The sequence below is a fragment of the Coenobita brevimanus genome, chromosome 62 (genome assembly GCF_032717465.1).
Source record: "Coenobita brevimanus isolate Jiangsu-jjx chromosome 62, ASM3271746v2, whole genome shotgun sequence".
NCBI lineage: Eukaryota > Metazoa > Arthropoda > Malacostraca > Decapoda > Coenobitidae > Coenobita > Coenobita brevimanus.
The window spans coordinates 21,458,472-21,477,948 of record NC_137015.1 but is presented as its reverse complement, the minus strand read 5'-3'; the positions used below and the strand labels follow the sequence as shown (position 1 = coordinate 21,477,948).

At 44.7% G+C, this 19,477-nt stretch overlaps 1 protein-coding gene across 1 annotated transcript in view; it reads right to left on the bottom strand.

Annotated features, from left to right (window-relative positions):
- Positions 1–15,220, bottom strand: part of Ars2 (arsenic resistance protein 2) — an 842,642-nt gene extending 827,422 nt beyond the window's left edge. The window contains exon 1 of the mRNA XM_080275726.1: positions 15,112–15,220. The gene's annotated coding sequence lies outside the window, so the exon portion shown is untranslated. The remainder of the gene's footprint in view (positions 1–15,111) is intronic.
- Positions 15,221–19,477: the final 4,257 nt, after the last annotated feature.

Genomic DNA, 19,477 nt, shown 5'->3' with positions numbered 1-19,477 from the left:
AATGGAAGAATAGTGTTTATAGTGTTTGTATCTGGCTGTGGTAATCATATAACGGGTTGTCGGGAAGTGTAAAGTGGAGACTTAGTTACCCTACTTCAGAGGTCTCCACAAGTCCTACGGAAACTGACGAAGGCCCAACAATCATTCCAGGAGAAAGCTGAAGGTATGTGCTATAAGCATATATAATTTTATTATTCTAGGACTAATAACTGATTTTTAGCAAATATTTTTTGAGAGTCTGTCGGAGCCCAAATAACCCCGCGGGACACGCAAGTCATTGGTAAACAAGCCCGCGGTGTAGGGGTTAATGAAGAATCGTTACGTGTTTCTCATACTATTTTTTTTTTTGTTCTGATGGACAAATACATGAAATGGATGTAAAATAAAGCTTATCAATATTTAAGGAAGGAAAGATTAATCACTGTCCCAATACAGAGATGGTAGACTCAGCCCACCAATTTTTGATTCTGTTCGACTACATTACAGCCTCTCTTCCTTGTAGCAGTGAGTAAAATAATGTTGTTATCATTTCTCCCTTCCTTTTAGTGACAAAGAGGGCACATAAAATGTACGGGGATTAGTTGACTGCCTTTGATGTCGAAAATTAAATAGTCATCTCTTAACAGCTGCGGTTTTAACATACATGGTTTTGAATACCCGCGCATGGCTACAGAGAGAGAAAAAAATTATCTCGTTGAACTCTGCTGCCACTGTAACATTATCCCAGGCACAGTTCATGGCTGTTTTAGTAATGGCATTATCCAGTGAATGAAATATACTGTAACAATCCTCCTTTTGGCCACTTCATTTATTAATGTCATTAATTCATCAGGGGAAAAGTTAGCATGGGCTGGGATTACCTGTACAGTATTTCTTTTCTTCCATTTTCTCCCTTCAATCTTCGTGGTGAAGTTCTTTGCTGTGTTTACCAGATGATGCAAGGGGAAAGCTCTGTGACTGGTTGGTCATACCAAAGCTTTATGTTTAAGTGCCTCCATCATTGGCTAATCGAAAATCACCAAGGAGAGGTAATGTGAAAATGTTAAATCTTTTTATAGCTTTATTAGCAATTTTATTTTTATAGCTTTATTTGCCATTTTTATTGTTTGTAAAAATGTACATAGAGATTATCTTTAGTTACAACAAATATTTACTTTTGTTACTGTCAGTAGTGCCAAATCCTCTCAACCCACCACCACCCGTTTCACCTCCCGTTGTGAAATGCAGTGATGTGGAAATTTTAACTGTTTTTATAGCTTCTCTTGCCCATATTACTGTACTATTGTCTGTAAAAATGTACAGCACATAGGAAATGGGGGTTGCTGTTGTACTCATGGAACATTTGTTTTTGTTGTCAGCAGTGTCAACGATGGGGAGGCTGGAGGAGGGAGCTGGGATGAGTACAGGAGTCAGAGGAGGCCATGCAGGAGTACAATATTCATTATTTTTAACTTTTAGTGTTCTTGTATTAAATACAGTGGTTATTTAGTGTTCTTGTACTAAAGTGGTTGTAAACATGCACATAGGGTTTTTCATTAGTTATATAAGGAAATGGGGGGTCCAGAGGTGTTTAAAAGGGGGGGCAGCAGATATCCGTGGATTTTAAACATTTGTGGGTGTCTCTGTTGCCTAACCCCCGCGAATGTTAATGGATGACTGTAATCTGGTGAAAAGTGGCAGTTTTTCCTTGGTTGGCGACATTGGGAACTTGCCCATCCACCCTCAACACACCTTCACCTGCCACTCAAGCCAGTCTTCACTTTATTTCTGATAAGGATTTTTGGTGTTGCAGCTCATTATAACAGTTTTAATGTCTTTCCAAGCACTTGTTTATTGTGTTATGCTGTTTTAGCACTAGTAAACACTCTTCATTTAATTTTGGGTAGGGCTTGTTTGGTGTTATAGTACTTTATGATACGGAAGGTACATGTCCCACCAGAATGCTCCTCTATTTTTCCCATTGATTCTTAACTTCACACTTTGAAGTTTCATGGTTTGCAAGGTTTTGGCGGAACATCCAAGCAGCCAAAAACAAGAGAATACTGTATATATATAAATATATATATATATATATAAAACCATTTACAACGCTGGGTGGTAACCATATAACCAGAACATATGTGCTCCCTACGTGTCAGCAAGTGGGTTGGTGGAGGGTTAGTGCCCCTCCCCGTAAAACAAATAACTCAAAGTCAAATGACCACCCCTTACGGGATTATGGCGTCTGGCAAAAAATAGATAGATAAGTATATATATATATATATATATATATATATATATATATATATACAGATACACACCGTAATCCCTGTAATATCCGGACACCCATTTTCCGGACATCCCCAATAACCGGACATTTTCGTCCCGGGATCCAATATTCCCAAAACGGGCCAAAAACTGCAAAAAATTCGAAAAAATTCCGACTTTTTCCCGGCCGTAATTTGAAGTTGGCGCGCGCGGCGCGGGCCAGCTGTGTTCTGGTGCGTTGTTCCGCCGACGTCCACTAGAGCGCCCCTGCATCCTCCCCACTTACCGCCCATCTCTTGTTGTGTGTGCACGCTCGTCGTCATGGCCGCCCACATGCTCGCTTTTGTAGTGGTGCCCTACCTGCTGCAGGCTCTCCTGCTGCTCTCGTGCCTCTCCTTCATGTGTGTGATGATGGCCCTGCCGCCTGAGAAGAGGAAGAAAGTGGTTCTGACTCTGAAGAAGAAGAGGGAGATAATGGACAAGGTGGATGAGGGATGGTCTACCTCACGCATCCTCCATGAATTCAACCAGGCCCGATCTACTTTGTTTGATATCAAGAGATCCCGCGACAAACTCATGCAGTACACGGTTGACTTCTCGTCGAAAAGCAAACGCAATGTGGAGAGGAAGGTGATGTATACTCCCAAGTATGCAGAAGTCGACCGCTCCACGTTGATTTGGCATCGACAGCAACGTGCTGCTGGTGTGATGGTGCGTGGCACAGAGCTGAAGGCTGCTGCTGAGAAGTTTGCAAGGCTTCACAACGCCCTAGACTTCAAGGCACCCGAAGGTTGGCTCTTCGAGTTCAAGTTACGACATGGCCTTACCAACTGTAAGTCTCATGGCGAAGCTTTGGACGCCAACGAGGACGGAGTAGAGGAGTTTCGGCACAAGGTGAAGGGCTTGATCGACAGGGAGGGCCTCATTCTCAGTCAAGTCTACAACGCTGACGAAACTGGCTTATTCTATCGCTATTTGTCTACGAACACTCAAGCCGAGGAGACGGAGAAGCGTGTACCTGGCCGCAAGCTCTCCAAGCAAAGGATATCTGCTTTGTGTTGTCCCAATGCTAACAACATGCACTGGCTCAAGCCCGTTATCATTGGCCGTGCAAAGCAGCCTCGGTGTCTTCGTGGGGTGATGGATGTCCTTCCTGTCATCTAGTACCATTCCTTGAAGGCAAGGTTCACAGCCCAGATGTTCGAAGACTGGTTCCACCGCCATTTCGCCAAGGAGGTCATCCATTACCTGACGGAGAAACTGGGAATCCCATGTGACCAGGTAAAGACCCTCCTTCTCCTCGACAATGGACCTGCCCACCCGTGCGACAAGGAGTTGGTGGCTTAGAATGGGTGCATAAGGGGCATGTTTCTGCCACCTAATACTACTGCTCTCATCCAACCAATGGACTAAGGAGTGATCGTGGCAACGAAGAGGCTGTACCGCCAGAAGTTCCTGGACGAGGTGATGGTTGTTCTTGAGGACGAGGACGAGCGCAGGGAGGGACGGGACACGCGAGGCCAGCGGACTTTGGAAAACCTTCACTGCTACAACATCAAGTCTGCCATCTACAACTGGGCCAGTGCATGGAAGGAAATCTCTGTCAAGACTCTAGAAAATGATTGGTCTTGTCTGCTTCTCAGAACGGATGTGGAGTACGATTTCGTAGGTTTAGACGTGGATGACTTCCATGCACATCTACATGCGCATGGGGACGATGCTGATGTGGACGAAGTGCGTGAGTGGTTGGATGACGACGAGGGAGATCCTGGGTATCAGACACTGTCTGATATCGAGATCGCATCTTCAGTTGTAGGTGTCAGTAACCAGCTTGAAGACTCTGATGAGGACGGCGACGATGATGCGGACTCCTCTCAGCGTGACACTACTCCAGCCATCTCCAAGCTGAGCGCACTCCGGGAACACCTAAAGTTCGTTCTGGACTACCTGTAACACCCGGACTACGACAGGGAGATGGGGCCCTTGGGACTTGTGGAGGAAGTGCGCGCTTTCAGGCGCGCATCATTAATCGTCAAAATTGTCGTTCCTTGCATCAATCAACCAATGACAGCTTTTTCAGGCCCGTGACCCCTGCTGTGCCCAGCCCTGGCTCCACTCCATTGCCTCCCCAAGACAGGCCCTTATGCTCTGAGCCACAGCCCAGCACATCAGGCACAGTGGAGTCACCACTCGACATGAGTTTGCACCTCTCTTCAGGGTAGTCTGCAGTGGGTAGTCCATCACCACGACCCAGCGACGCACCCCTAGGTCACCTGCATGTGCTACTCTCAGACTCTGACAGTGATTAGATGCCAAGAACATCTCCACTAGACCACACGGAAATTTACAGTGTTGTGCAGTGAAAAAAAAAAACAGTGAATAGTGTTAAGGAATTTGAGTTCTGAGTGAAAAGACTAAGATTTAATGGACTGTCAATGTAACATAATTTAACTAGAGTGTGTTTTGTTTAGAAAATGGTTTTATGAGTGGAAACACTTTAAGTGCAGAGTGCAACACTTATTTCATTAAGGTACAATGGAGCAAAAGACAGACAAGAGTGCGCAGTGTTAAGAGAATGGAATTCTCAGTGCAAATGACTAAGTTCTGTGCAAGACTCCATGAACGGTGTACTGCAAGTGCTTCAGGAACTCCTTCTTACTGTCAGAGTCTAAGAGGAGGCGGGTTACTCATCGAGATGGCCAGGGACTTGCTGTAAGTACCCAGAATGTTTCATATTGTACTGTATTTTCCATACTTACCTCTAACACCTCATTTCACTCTTTTATGTCCCTTATTGGTGTGAACAGTGTCTTAGGTGCTATGCATGTGCAGTAGGGAGGTGTTTTTCTGAGTTAGGCTAGGTTGGGGTCCATAACTACCAGTCCAGGAGCCAGGGACTTCTTGTAAGTACCCAGAATGTTTAATATTGTATAAACCTATCTCTAAAACCTCATTTTATGGTTCTTTTGCATTTATTTCAGTCTTTTATGTCCCTTATCGGTGTGATTTGGGTCTTAAATAGGTGCAATGCATGTCCAGAGGGAGTTGTATAGGTGTTTTTCTGAGTTAGGGTCAATAAGTACAAGTCCAGGAGGCTGGGACCCAATATCCGGACAGGATCACTATCCGGACATGCCTTTGGCCCTATTACATCGCATATTGGAGGGATTACTTATATATATATATATATACTGTATATGTATATATATATACATATATGGTATAAACTTTAAGAGGTGGTTCTACGTCTTCTTAAGGATCACCATTTTATTTTATTCACTGGGCTCTATTATACTGTACTAATTTATATGATTTCTGAATCGGTCTCCTGTCTGATGAACATACCGTAAGTAATTGCTCTGACACACCTTCACTATCCCATGGTCATGTGGTTACTACCAAATGCTCTTAAAACACAATACTGTTTTAGTGCCATTTCTACCTAATACACAATTTAGTCTGAACGCTGTGAAGTTGGTTATCATCTTTGGCCGGTTCTGGGAGGGCAAAGCCCCCCCATTAGGTTTCAGTGCACCTCTAGTTAGGTTTCCACTGCTATTTATGGTTTTTAAATTGTGTACATCTGAATCTGTTTGATGCACTGATAGGTCCAGTAAGTGGGATCACCTGTAAACACACTGTCCCAGGCATTCAGGCTGCTTTTTTGAATATCGCAAAATAAGTACAGTATATTTTGTTTGTTGTTTTCAACTTCGTGTGGGCCAAAAATCAAATATTAATCAGCTATGATATATCTAATACAAAAATTATTTTCCTTATGAAAGCAGTGATGAGAAATAGGGAGGTCAGTATGGAAGTTAAAAAGTCACAGCATGACAGTATTGTGATCTCTACCCTGACGTATGGAAGCGAGGCATGGACCTTGCTAGAGGGGAACAAGTCAAGACTGAGAGAAGTGGAAATGAGTTACTTAAAAGAAGCTTGTGGAGTGACATGGAGGGACAGGTTGACGAATGAAGAAGTGAAGGAATGTTGTGGGGTGGATGTGGATGTGGTTGAGAAAATTAGGAGAAATACACTGAGGTGGTTTGGACATGTGGAGAGAATGGAGAATGAAAGACTGACTAAAAGGGTATATGTGGGTGAAGCGGGGGAAGAGGGAGGGAGGGGAAGACCGAGGATGAGGTGGAGGGATGGAGATGAGAGGTATATGAGGGAGGGCTGTCAAATGGTGGGTGACAGAGCGACTTGGAGGCATTTTGTCTGTGGCCACCCTTTGCGGGATTAGGGCACCGGGCTATAGATAGATAAATAGATGAATGTGGATTTGTAAGAAAACCAAAACCACATGAATCACTGCATAACTAACATATTTTACCTTTATAATCCTTATATACACTAAAACCACACTCCTCTCTCATCGATCACAGACTACCCATCTATCTATTGCCAGATGCCTTAATCCCTTATACGGGGTGGCTACAAACAAGTCGCCTCCACGTCACCCTGTCCCCTGCCATTTCACTGACCTGCTCTCAATTCACACACCCCTCTCCCATATACCTCTCCACTCCATCCCTCATTCTCATCCTTGGCCTTCCTCTTCCTCTGTCCCCCTCCACCTCACTCACATACACTATCCTCGTCAGTCTCTCACTCACCTTCCTCTTCATATGGCCAAACCAGCTCAGTGTGTTTCTCATAATGCTTCCTATCATCTCCACATCCACACCACAACGCTCCTTCACATCCTCATTTATCAGTCTGTCTCTCCATGTGACTCCACATGCTCCTCTCAAATAACTCATTTCCACTGCTCTCACTCTAGACTTGTGTCCCTCCAACAAGGTCCAAGCTTCACTTCCGTACATTAGAGTTGGTGTCACCATACTGTCATGTTTTAAATTTTTCACTTCCATGCTCACTTCCCTGTTTCTTATCACTGCCTTCAAGGAACCATCACAAACACTTTAGACAAAATGAATCTGTTTCATGTTTAGATAAAAAACATAAAAGCATTGCTGCACCTCCAGTCTTTGAAATTTGCAACAGTTTCATGAAGATACTGCATTAACCATTCTGATACGGTAACTAACAGAACCTAACCTAAATTATCCCAACCAAACTTAATCTAACCTAACCTAACTTAGCCTGATCTAATCTACTCTATCACAAATGAAAGGATACAAATGCAATGTATGGATTTGATGCTCATTTGTTTACAAACACGTGATGATATTAAGATCTGTCCATTTGTAACATGTCACTAATGCTGCTAGAACAGCATGGGGTCAATTTGGGTAAATCACATCCCTCGATATTCTATCTATCTATCTATCTATAGCCCAACGCCCTAATCCCGCAAAGGGTGGCCGCAGACAAAACACCTCCAAGTCGCTCTGTCACTCACCATTTGACTACCCTCCCCCCAACTCACCCCTCCCTCCCTCATATACCTCTCAACTCCATCCCTCCACCTCATCCTCGGTCTACTCCTCCCTCTCCCTCCCTCCCTCCTCACCTACATACACCCTCTTAGTGAGTCTCTCATTCTCCATTCTCTCCACATGTCCAAACCACCTCAGTGTATTTCTTCTAATCTCAACCACATCCACATCCACCCCAAAACGTTCCTTCACTTCTTCATTCGTAAACCTGTCCCTCCATGTCACTCCACATGCTCCTCTCAAGTAACTCATTTCCACTGCTCCCACTCTTGACTTGTTTCCTTTTTGCAAGGTCCACACCTAGCTTCCATACGTCAGGGTAGGAAACACAATACTATCATGCAGTGACTTCTTAACTTCCATACTCACTCCCCTATTTCTCATCACTGCTTTCAGTGAACCAACAACCTTCCTTCCCTGCTGTACCCTTTCAAGCACTTCATCCCCCAAAGTGCCATCCTTACTCATCACACTACCCATGTACTTGAATGCACTCACATTCTCCATATCCTCACCATCCAACCTCACTGTACATTGTGACTTCATTCCTCTCAAACACCATAACTTTACTCTTGTTTACATTAACTTTCAGATTCCTCCTCCTACACACTGTCCCAGATTCATTCACCAAATCTTGCAACTCCCATTCATCTTCACTCAACAATACTGTAACAGCAAACAGCAACACCGGAATCTTCTAAATTTCACCCTCATTCATTAGAGCCACCCCCACATCCACTGCCCTACGTTGCATCTCCTTTACAACCCCATCCATGTACCGGTATATATTAAACAGCCATGGAGACATCACACAACCCTGTGTCAGTCCCATATTGAGATCAAAGAACTCACTCAGCTCACCATCCACTTGCACTGTAGCCCTAGCTCCTTCATACATACTCTTCACAGCACTCAACAATTTCCCCTCCACTCCATATATTCTTAATACCTTCCACATACTTTGCCAATCTATTCTGTTATAAGCTTTCTTCAAGTCCATGAAGGTAGCATACACTTTCTTTCCCTTCTCTATATACTTATCCACTAAACATCTTAGAACAAATATCTGATCTACACACCCTTTTCCCTTCCTAAATCCCCCTTGTTCTTCTCCAACTAGCTCCTCTGTCATATGCCTAACCCTATCAGTGAGTATTCTACCATATATTTTACCAGTCACACTAAGAAGGCAAATACCCCTATGGTTACCACATACTTCTCTCTCCCCTTCTCCTTTGTATAAAGGAACAATTACACCTGATTTCCAGTCCTCTGGAACCCTTCTTCCCTCTTCCCAAGCCAATCTACTTCCATACCCACTCCACAACAATCTCACCCCCATACCTCAGCATTTCACCACACACTCCATCAATTCCTGGGGCCTTTCCCAACTTGATTTTCTTCATTGCTTTCACTACTTCCGCCCTATTTATCTCTTCCTCCCACCTCTCATCTCTTCTTCTCCCAGCCATTCCCCAACCACTTATACTCGCACTGCTCTCACTCTCTACATTCAACAAATCCTCAAAGTGCTCCTTCCATCTCCTCAATTTCTCTCTCTTCTCCACCAACAACCTATTGTTCCTATCTTTCACTCCCCTACTATTTCCCCTTTCACACTGCCTTACTTTCTTTACCTCCTTCCAAAACAATTTCTTACTCTCCCTCCATTTCACACTCAGATTCCTCTCAAACTATTCATCCACTTTCTTCTTACGTTCCTTCACCAGTCTCTTCACCTCCCTTCTCTTGCTCACTGCTCACATATACCTCTCTCTTCTCTCTCTCATCTTCTCCCCTACCTCTACTCGCTAACCATTCACTATATGCCTTCTTCTTTTGTTCCACAGCTTGTTTCACCTCATCATTCCACCATGCTGTCCCTTGCATCTCCTCCTCACTCCACAAACCACATCACACGCTGCGCCTATCTCTTCGGCAAATATCTTACATACGTCTTCTACCCCTTCCATCTGCTCTAGCTCATAACTTCCCAATCTTTCTTCCACTATGCTCTTATACTCTGCCATTTTCTCACTATCTTGCAAATTCTCCACTCTTCTCACAGGAGCTGTTTCTTCCTGTGTTCCCCTTCGTCTCCTCGACCATTTTCTTTTCAGCTTTACCTTGGCCATCACTAAATGATGGTCCGAGACTCCATTCCCCCACCCTCTCCACACTCTTGCATCCAACACTTGTCTTCTCATTCACTCATCCACACACACGTAGTCTATCATCGCCTTTCGTTCAACAAGTTCACCATCCTCCTCATTACTCTCCATGTATACCGGTGGATCATCTTATGCCGAAAGTAGGTGTTGGCTATTGCCAACACCTTACCAGCACAGATGTCCACCAAAGCACTACCATTCCCATCTACCGTACTTCAGCTGGAACACCCCACTGTCCAACCACTCGTACATTCCCAACTTTGCCATTCGTGTCTTCAATCAAAAGCACTCTCTCTCTCCTCTCATATTTGTCCATACATGCTTCTACTCTTGCCCAAAACTCATCTTTCACTCTTCATATTGAAATTAATATTTTTTCTAGTTGATTTTAGAGTGATTTGAATGAATATGATCTTCATTTTTGTTGGGGAACACTTGTTTTGGAGATAGGCCCACCCACCCAAGGCTATCTCCAAAACAAATGAAATCCAACAAAAAAATGAAGGAGAAAAACACTCAATTCACACTATAACAACCAGAAAATCATGCTTCTAACTTAAACCAACCTAACCTTACCTTAAATGTCATCTTCGAAGTCCCTCATCTAGGACCCTCACAACACCAGGAGGAGGCCGTTGGGGATACTGAATCCTCTGACAACGACATTTAAGGCAAGGTATGGTTAGGTTGGGTTAGTTTAAGTTAGAAATGTGATTTTCTGGTTTTAGTGTAATTTCAGTGTTTTTTCTTTCATTTTTTTGTCATAATTCACTTGTTTTGGAGATAGTTTTGGGTAAGCCTACCTCCAAAATGAATGATTTCCAACAAAAATGAAACTCAAATTCATTTCAATCACACTACAATTGACCAAAAAAAATATTTTTTGTTTTGAAATTGAGTGATGTGAACTGCCAAAATGTCTATCTATCTATCTATTGCCAGCCGCCACAATCCAGCAAGGGGTGACCATTTGACTTTGAGTTACCGGTATTTGTTTTACAGGGAGGGGCACTAACCCTCCACCAACCCACTTGCTGACATGTAGGAAGTACGTATGGTTTGGTTACATGGTTACCACCCAGCGTTGTAAATGGTTTCTTGGCTTACAGGAAACCACTTGGCTTTTCACTCAATGTAAAAAGCTACCTGTAAAGGAAAGAAAGCAATAAGAAGTGACAGGAAAGATGGGAGAAATAGGAAGAGTGGATGGACCGCAGAGAAAAAGAATGATAAAGGCTAAGGAAGAAGCAGGCGGCACTACATCAAGTGAGTGGATGATGGTCACCACCACCTACTTCCTAAAAAAAGGAGAGATGGCCTCGTATTCTGTAACAGTACACCCACTACAAGAGGAAGTCATCGTGCAACTGACTGAAGTATGGGATATTTGAAATATGAAGATCTGCAAATGGTGTCAGCGATTTGACTGGACCGCATTTTGGCTTATTTTAATCTCACTGGCCGTGAGGTCCAAGCATGTGCAGTTGTCATGTTATGTCATGCCTGACAGTGGCTCATGGCAGGGGAAAAGAACTCCATGTAAGTTTGAAATTATAGGATTTTCACATTAAATATACATTTCCGAAAACACGTCTATAGTGGAACAGCTTCAAAACAGGGTGGTCTACAACGTGGTTGTGTCAGATTTCCTGGATCGGCTGATGTGATTTACTGAAAACTGACCACAGCATGGTAATAGGGTACAATAAATTATTAAGCCCCACTACAGAAATACTCTTCACATCAACAAAATCCACTATTGCAAGTACCAAGTATTTTTTCTTCTGGGTATTATGGGTGTCGGACGTGTTAACAACCATGCCCCCAGAAGCTGCCATTGGCAAGCTGCCTCACATTACAGGCAAGAAAGCTGGACAGAGGAGCGCAGGAAATCACAGGTGAACCATACAATGTGATGATGTGTGGAGTCGCAAACCCCGCCACCAACGAGAACAGAGAGGGAGAGCCAGAGTATTCCTAAGGTCGCTAGACATTCTTGAAGGACGATGCGGTGAGAGTCCAATCTGGGACACTGTAGAAGCAAATGTTCAACTGATTCAACTATACAGGGGCACCATGGGCATCTGGGAGAGAGTACTATCTCCAGCTGGTGTAAGTGATCTTGAAGACCGGTATGTCCTATGAGAAGGCAGACCAAGGTGGTATCCAGTTGCCTACTGGGGTGGCAGGCCCAGGGGTGGGTGGCAGCATCGTTACGGTAGAGTCCTAGAGGGGTGGCTGCTAAGTCCTGCACCAGGCTCGCCTTCCAGGAGGATCAACAGGCTTGCCTGATGTCTGTGCACAAGATGGACAAGCCTGGAGCCAAAGAACTGTGTGTAAGGGCCTGCCTGGTCAACTATTTCATTTCCCCAGATGTCCACATGAGATGGGATCCACTGAAGGCGTACCAACCAGGGAGGGGAGCAGAGGTAGAGGAGAAGGGAAGGGACTGCATGGGCTAAGGGGATATGGGAGGGAGGATGCTGGAACAGAAGGTGGAGCAAAGACTGAGAGTCAGTGTAAAGGACTACAGGTTGTGGGGACAGGGTATTCTGAACAAACATCAGCACTCGAAGAATGGTTGACAGATGGAGAGGTCTTCACAGTAGACAGCAGATGCAAAAGAATCAGGTTGGAGTGGGACCCATCTGTGAACATCCAAAAGAAACTCCCATACAGGGCGTCGTCCATCTCAAGGTAGAACTGCTGGTCAGTTTTTGGAAAACTACATTTCTTGATCCAGGACATCTGACACAACCACGTTGTAGACCATGTTATTCTGAATCTATTCCACTATACATTTGTTTTCAGAAATGTACATTTAACATAAAAATCCTATATAATATTACCTTGGATCTCCCCTCAGTTTGAAACTTTCACGTCATTCTTTCTCGCTGTCACAGCAGCTCCCGGGCGTGACGTCTTGCCAGCACAGCGCATGCTTGGACGTCACAGCCAATGAAATTAAAATGAGCCAAAAGGCAGACCAATCAAATCATTGATAGCATTAGGAGATTTCGAATTTCAAACAATCCTTACTTTAGTAAGTTCCATGGCTTCCACCTGTAGTGGGAGTGCTCTTAATATATACGAGGCCATCTCTCATTTTTTAAAGAATAATCAGGAGAGTATGAATTTCCAGTATTTTTTCGTATTTACACCCAACTCACTGACAAGAAAATGGGCTAACTCACCTTATACTTTAAGCATTTCTAAGCCTTTTTTCTTCTATGGCACTTCCGTTGTAAATCAATCGCTGATGAGTTACGCAATTTATATTGCTATTATTTTCAATGGGAGAGAGCATCGTTCCCCTGCAGTGGTCGGACAGTTGTGTGTGTTCGTTTGTGCATGTTATGTGTGTGGGTGGATAAAGTGCATGCGTCGCACATGATTCAGGCAATCACAAAGTAGGATTTCAAACGCCCCATGCTAGGGCCCGCAGGATTTGAAAGTCAGTTCGTCTCCAGCCATGAACTCTGAAGGCTGCAAAATTACTGTAATTACTTCAGGAGCTGTACACTGGTAGGTAAAGGCATTATTTTGTATTTACACCTGGTTTGATTAGGTTAGATGAGGTTTGGTTTGTCGGGGGGGCTGGGGGGGAAGCCCCCCAGTCAGGAAGCACAGCCAGGGCTGGGGGGCAAAGTCCCCCAGTTAGGAAACACAAACTCCTTAAGAAGCTTAAAATTATATTTTTCCAATGGATTTTAGTGTTTTTCGTATGAATTTGATACCAGTTTCAGTCAGAAATCACTTGTTTTTGCATGTTTTTCCCACCCAAAACCCCTCTTTCCCACAGGTCCCCCGTTATTCTTGGGGGGGCGGAGGGACAGCAAGAAAAAAAAAGTGATTTCTGACAGAAATGATTATCAGAGTCAAACAAAAAACACTAAAATCCTTTGGAAAAATATAATTTTAAGCTTCTTTGGGAGCTGGGTGTAAATAAGAAAATTTACTGAATTTCCTTCGCGGTCACAGTGTTCTGCCTTCCTCCCCGAAGTGTAAGAAGCATCGAAGTGACCTACATTATAGACAGGACCTTCGGTAGTACTGTAACATGTTAAGAGTTACGCAAATTCAAAGAAGCGGAAGGGACGTGGGTTTAAAGGATTAAGGCAAACCCTTCCACCTTATTCTCCTCCGATGACATTTAACTTAAGGTAAGGTAAGGTAAGGTAAGGTAAGGTTGGGTTTGGTTAGGTTAATAATATGGGGGGGGTCTAGGGGGACAAAGCCCCCCCCCCCAGTTAGGGTATACGGTTCAATCCATGTCCTCGATTTCGAAACCAAGAATATTTTTTCTGGTCAATTTTAGTGTTATCTGAATGAATTTGATCTTCGTTTTTGTCCGAAATCACTTGTTTTGGAGATAGGCTTGGGTAGGCCTACCTCCAAAATGTGATTTCCAACAAAAATAAAGGTCAAATTCATTCAAATCACACTAAAATTGACCAGAAAAAATATTTTTGGCTTCGAAATGGAGAAACCGGAATGTAGTTTTCCAAAAAATGACTGAGCTGCCTGGCAAGAGTTGAGTTTACTGACTTTTGGAATGGTATAGGAAGGGTGGGGGAGATCATGAGGGAAAGGTCCAACCAAGGAGGGACAAGAGGGATGGGGGAGACAGAAGGGGGAAGGAGGTAGGATCAAGAGGGAGTAGGAGGCCTGAATACCCTGGACAAAGAAGGGTGTGTTAGTACAGGACCAATGGAAAGGCAGGTGCAGAGGTGGGTTGGTGAGACAAAGGATGAGAGGGGATGATGTATAAAGTACCGTACTCATGTGCATGAATAAATCTGTAATGAAATTGGAAATCATAAGCTCCATCAGGGATTGTCCCCAATGCTTTACCAAAAATTTCCTAAAAGTGCATTTGTTATGGGGATGTATAGAAATCACTTAAAATTACATATACTAAATGGTCAACATACTAGTTATATTCTCAGTTACTTGGGTGTAATTTGGAAATAGTGCCGCCTATGGGCCGACTCTATACATTTACCAATGACCTAACTTAAAGTCACTATGATAAATAAAAATATATAAACTTTACAATATCCTTGACTTTAACCTAATATAATGTCCAAAGAAACAGGATATTCGCTCTTGTAGTCAACACTTACGTAGAACAACGTTCATTATTCAATATTTATCATAAAATGTCAAACTTTCCCCACTCTACCTACGACGTCGGCTGATTTGTGGCCTTTGAAATCAACCTTCGGACCACTATACAGTAAAGTAATAATACAACTCATACATCAGCTTGTAATGACTTTTACCTTAACTTCTGAAGAATATGTGAATAACTCAAGTGTTCACTACAGTAACCTGGTACCACGCAGGGAATGCCGGCGTGACCGTCCAGTTTGTCAACAAATATGGCCGCCGTGTTACCCGACTACTGTGTACAAAATATGCCCGCCAGAGACGTCACATACAAACTGTCAATAATCTTTACATTTTATATTAATTTTTGTCATCATTTAAATGAATAATTCATTATATGAGTAAAAATGCTGCATAGCTGACACTATAATCAAAATCTACCTTCATTGCGTAAGAAAAATAATCAGTAGGCAAATGTTAATACAGCAGTCGTAAAAATGCCTTGTTGATACACTTGTGCATTTTTTGTCAATTTTCGGTATTCTTACTTGGTGTGATTCCCACTTCCACACACCAGACAAGTAGAGCTGCGTCGCGGGAAGCCACACTCTCCCAATGCCACAGCCTCAACAAACAGTAATTAGACATAAAAAACTGAATAGAACAGAAATGGCTGGATAGTGCATCATAAGCAGCAATTTTGAATTTGTGGCCAAACAATCCGCAAAATCATACACAGTGTAATGCTAGGTGTTTCAGGGTCGGCTTCCCGTCCCTCTAACGCCTAGTGTGTTGCTGGGTTCTTTTTCTAGACCGGAGCTTAGACAAATAAGAGAGAGGCAGGACACAAAAACTCGAGGCAACAACCATACATGTGTATTGCTAAATTCTACAGTGGAACGGGCAGATGTCACTGTTATGCGGGGTGTTTTTAGTCCGACCTCTCGTCCTAAAAACGCCGGCGACTGAGCGGGGTCCTCTTTCTATCTATCTATCATCTATCTATTGCCAGACGCCTCAATCCCGTTTGGGGTGGCCACAAACAAATCGCCTCCAAGTCGCCCTGTCCCCCGCCATTTCACTGCCCTGCTCCCAACTCACACCCCCCTCTCTCGTATACCTCTCCACCCCATCCCTCCATCTCATCCTCGGCCTCCCCCTCCCTCTTCCCCACTCCACCTCACTCACATACACTCTCTTCGTCAGTCTTTCACCCTCCATCCTCTCCACATGGCCAAACCACCTCAGTGTGTTCCTCATAACGCTTCCTATCACATCCACATCCACACCACAACGCTCCTTTATATCCTCATTCGTCAGCCTGTCTCTCCACGTGACTCCACAGGCTCCTCTTAAATAACTCATTTCCACTTCTCTCACTCTTGACTTGTGTCCTTCCAACAATGTCCAAGCTTCACTTCCGTACGTTAGAGTTGGTATCACAATACTGTCATATAGTAACTTTTTCGCTTCCATGCTCACTTCCCTGTTTCTTATCACTGCTTTCAAAGAACCAGCAACCTTTCTTCCCTGCTGTACCCTTTCAAGCACTTCACCCTCCAAACCTCCATCCTTATTCATCACATTACCCAAGTACTTAAACGTACTCGCATTTTCCAATTCCTCACCATCCAACCTCGCTGTACATTCACTAACTTCACCTCTCTCAAAGACCATCACTTTACTCTTCCCTACATTCACCTTTAGATTCCGTTTCTTACACACTCTCTCAAACTCATCCACCAAGCCCTGCAGCTCCCCTTCGTCTTCACTCAACAACACAGTATCATCTGCAAACAACAGTACAGGGAGTTTCCAAACACTATCCTCTCTCACCAGGGCCACTCCAACATCCACTACCCTACCTTGTACCTCTTTTATTACCCCATCCATGTACAGATTGAACAACCATGGAGACATGACACATCCCTGTTTCAAACCAACTTTCAAAGAGAAATTCACTTAGTTCACCATCCACACGCACTGCAGCCTTCGCACCATCGTACATACTCTTCACAGCATTCAACAACTTCCCATCTACTCCATATATTCTTAACACTTTCCACAATCCTTGTCTATCCACCCTGTCATATGCTTTCTTCAAATCCATGAAAGCCGCATACAACTTCTTTCCCTTCTCTAGAAACTTTTCCACTAAAGATCTAAGAATGAATATCTGATCTACACAACCTCTTCCCTTCCTAAAGCCTTCCTGTTCTTCTCCAACTAATTTCTCTGTTCTTTCTCTAACTCTGTCTATAAGTATCCTACCATACACTTTTCCCATTATACTAAGAAGACAAATGCCCCTATGATTACCACACACTTCTTTCCCCTTTTCCTTTGTACAAGGAAATAATTATACCTGACTTCCAATCCTCCGGGACTCTACCTTCCTCCCAGGCCAATCTGCACATCTTCCACATCCATTCTACTACTATCTCTCCCCCATGCTTCAGCATTTCACCACACACTCCATCAATTCCTGGGGCTTTCCCCGATTTAACTTTCTTCATTGCTTTCACAACTTCTATCCTACTGATTTCTTCCTGTCTTCTCACCTCCCTCCTTCTCCCAGCCATTCCCCAGCCACTTATACTCGCATTACTTCCATCCTCTACGTTCAACAATTACTTAAAGTGTTCTCTCCATCTGCTCACTTTTTCTCCCTTCTCCACTAGTAATCTACCATATTTATCTTTCACTCCCCTGCTAACTTCACTTCCACCCTGTCTTACTCTTTTCACTTCTCTCCAGAACATTTTCTTACAGTCCCTCCACTTTACACTCAAATTCCTTCCAAATTCCTCTTTCCGGACCGGAAATAAAGCACTCACAAAGGAACGGCATAAAAACTCGTCGGTACACCTTAACACATCTATTGTTTTAGTTCTAAACACCTTACAATATAGGAACAGAGAGGCACTGGATATAGTTTAGACAGGATAACAGAGTTGACTTCCCAATACAAACGTACACACATACATCAAGGGCAGGACATGGTGATATTAAGTTATACACAGATGGTGAGTCACTAATACACAACACCAGTATTACAGTTTGGGCATAATTGTCATTTAATATTCTAGACTGAATGCATTAGGGGCGGAAAGGACAAAGGTCAAGATGGTGAATGTTACTATAAACTTGTCAGGGTGCAAGTCGCGACACTCAGGATTGTCACTTAGTTGCGGCGACACTGTTTCAACGATTTTTGTCTATTCTCGGCACGTCTTTATGCCCTTACTTATTAATCCTTATTTTCTGCCTGGACATTCATATAAGTCGCTTGTATCATTATTGTCTTCTCTGTCACTATTCATTCCCGTCTCTGTGGCTAAGACAAAAGAGAGGCGCTGATGTCACTACTACGCCCTTGGTTCCTGGGCTAAACAGAGGTGGTGCCCGGGCGTGGGAGGGGACCCTTCTGGGGAACCCTCCTGCAGGGGGCAGTGAACCACCCACAGGGGTGTCATAGCCCGGGTCTCCTTCATCAGGGGGGTGCAGGGAGGCTCTCCCGTCTGGGGGCCTCGACCTGACAGGTGGCCCTCGTGCTGGGGCCTTGTCGGTGGGGTGCAGGGAGGCCCTCAGGTCTGGGGGCCTCGGCCTGATAGATGCCCCTAGGGGCTGGGGCCAAACAATTCCAGGAGACGGGCTTGCCGCCTCTTACTCCGGGTGGAGGGCCGTGGGGAAGTGGGGCCCAAGCGGCCCTGCTCTGGGGTCTGCTGGCCAGACCGGGGAGCCCAGGTGCTGTGGTCGCCTACAGGGCAGGGCGCCATCAGGAGTGGACTGCGGCACCTCCTCTGTCGGGCGTCTGTCAGGGGCCAGGATCGTCCAGGGATAGGCTGCAGGACCGGAACAGGACCACGCCACCACTCTTAGAATGGCAGCACCTCCGGGGAATCACACCTGGAGGGAGAGAGAAAAGGGCGTCCCACTTAGCCGAGAGGTGGAGAGCTGGCAGAGCAAGGGACCTGGTCCTCTGGGAGAACCCCAGGAATTGCAGATGAAGGGCGTACAGTGGCCGCTCCTTCCCCCACACGTACAGTGGCCATTGTGGCGGTTCCACAATTCTCAAGGGCAGCAGATGAAGGGTGTACAGTGGCCGCTCCTTCCCCCAAACATACAGTGGCTGTTGTGGTGGCACTGCTCCTGAAGGAGGTAGAGACAGATGAGGGGCTTACAGTGGCTGCTCCCTCCCTGGCACGTACAGTGGCCGTTACCGCGGCTCTGCCTGCTCAGCGGAAAGTAACTGAAGGGCGTACAGTGGCCGCTCCTTCCCCGGCACGTACAGTGGCTGTTACCACGGTATTACTCCCGTAGGAGGAGGAGGAAGTGGATGAGGAGCGTACAGTGGCCGCTCCCTCCCCGACACGTACAGTGGCCGTTATTGTGGCTCCACTTCTCCTCCCTTTGCCAGTTGGAGTGTGCTCAATAGCTGACGCTCTGAGGCCGTCTCCAGATGTGGCTGTAGCTGAAGGGCGTACAGTGGCCGCTCCTTCCCCCACACGTACAGTGGCTGTTGTGGCGGTGCTACAG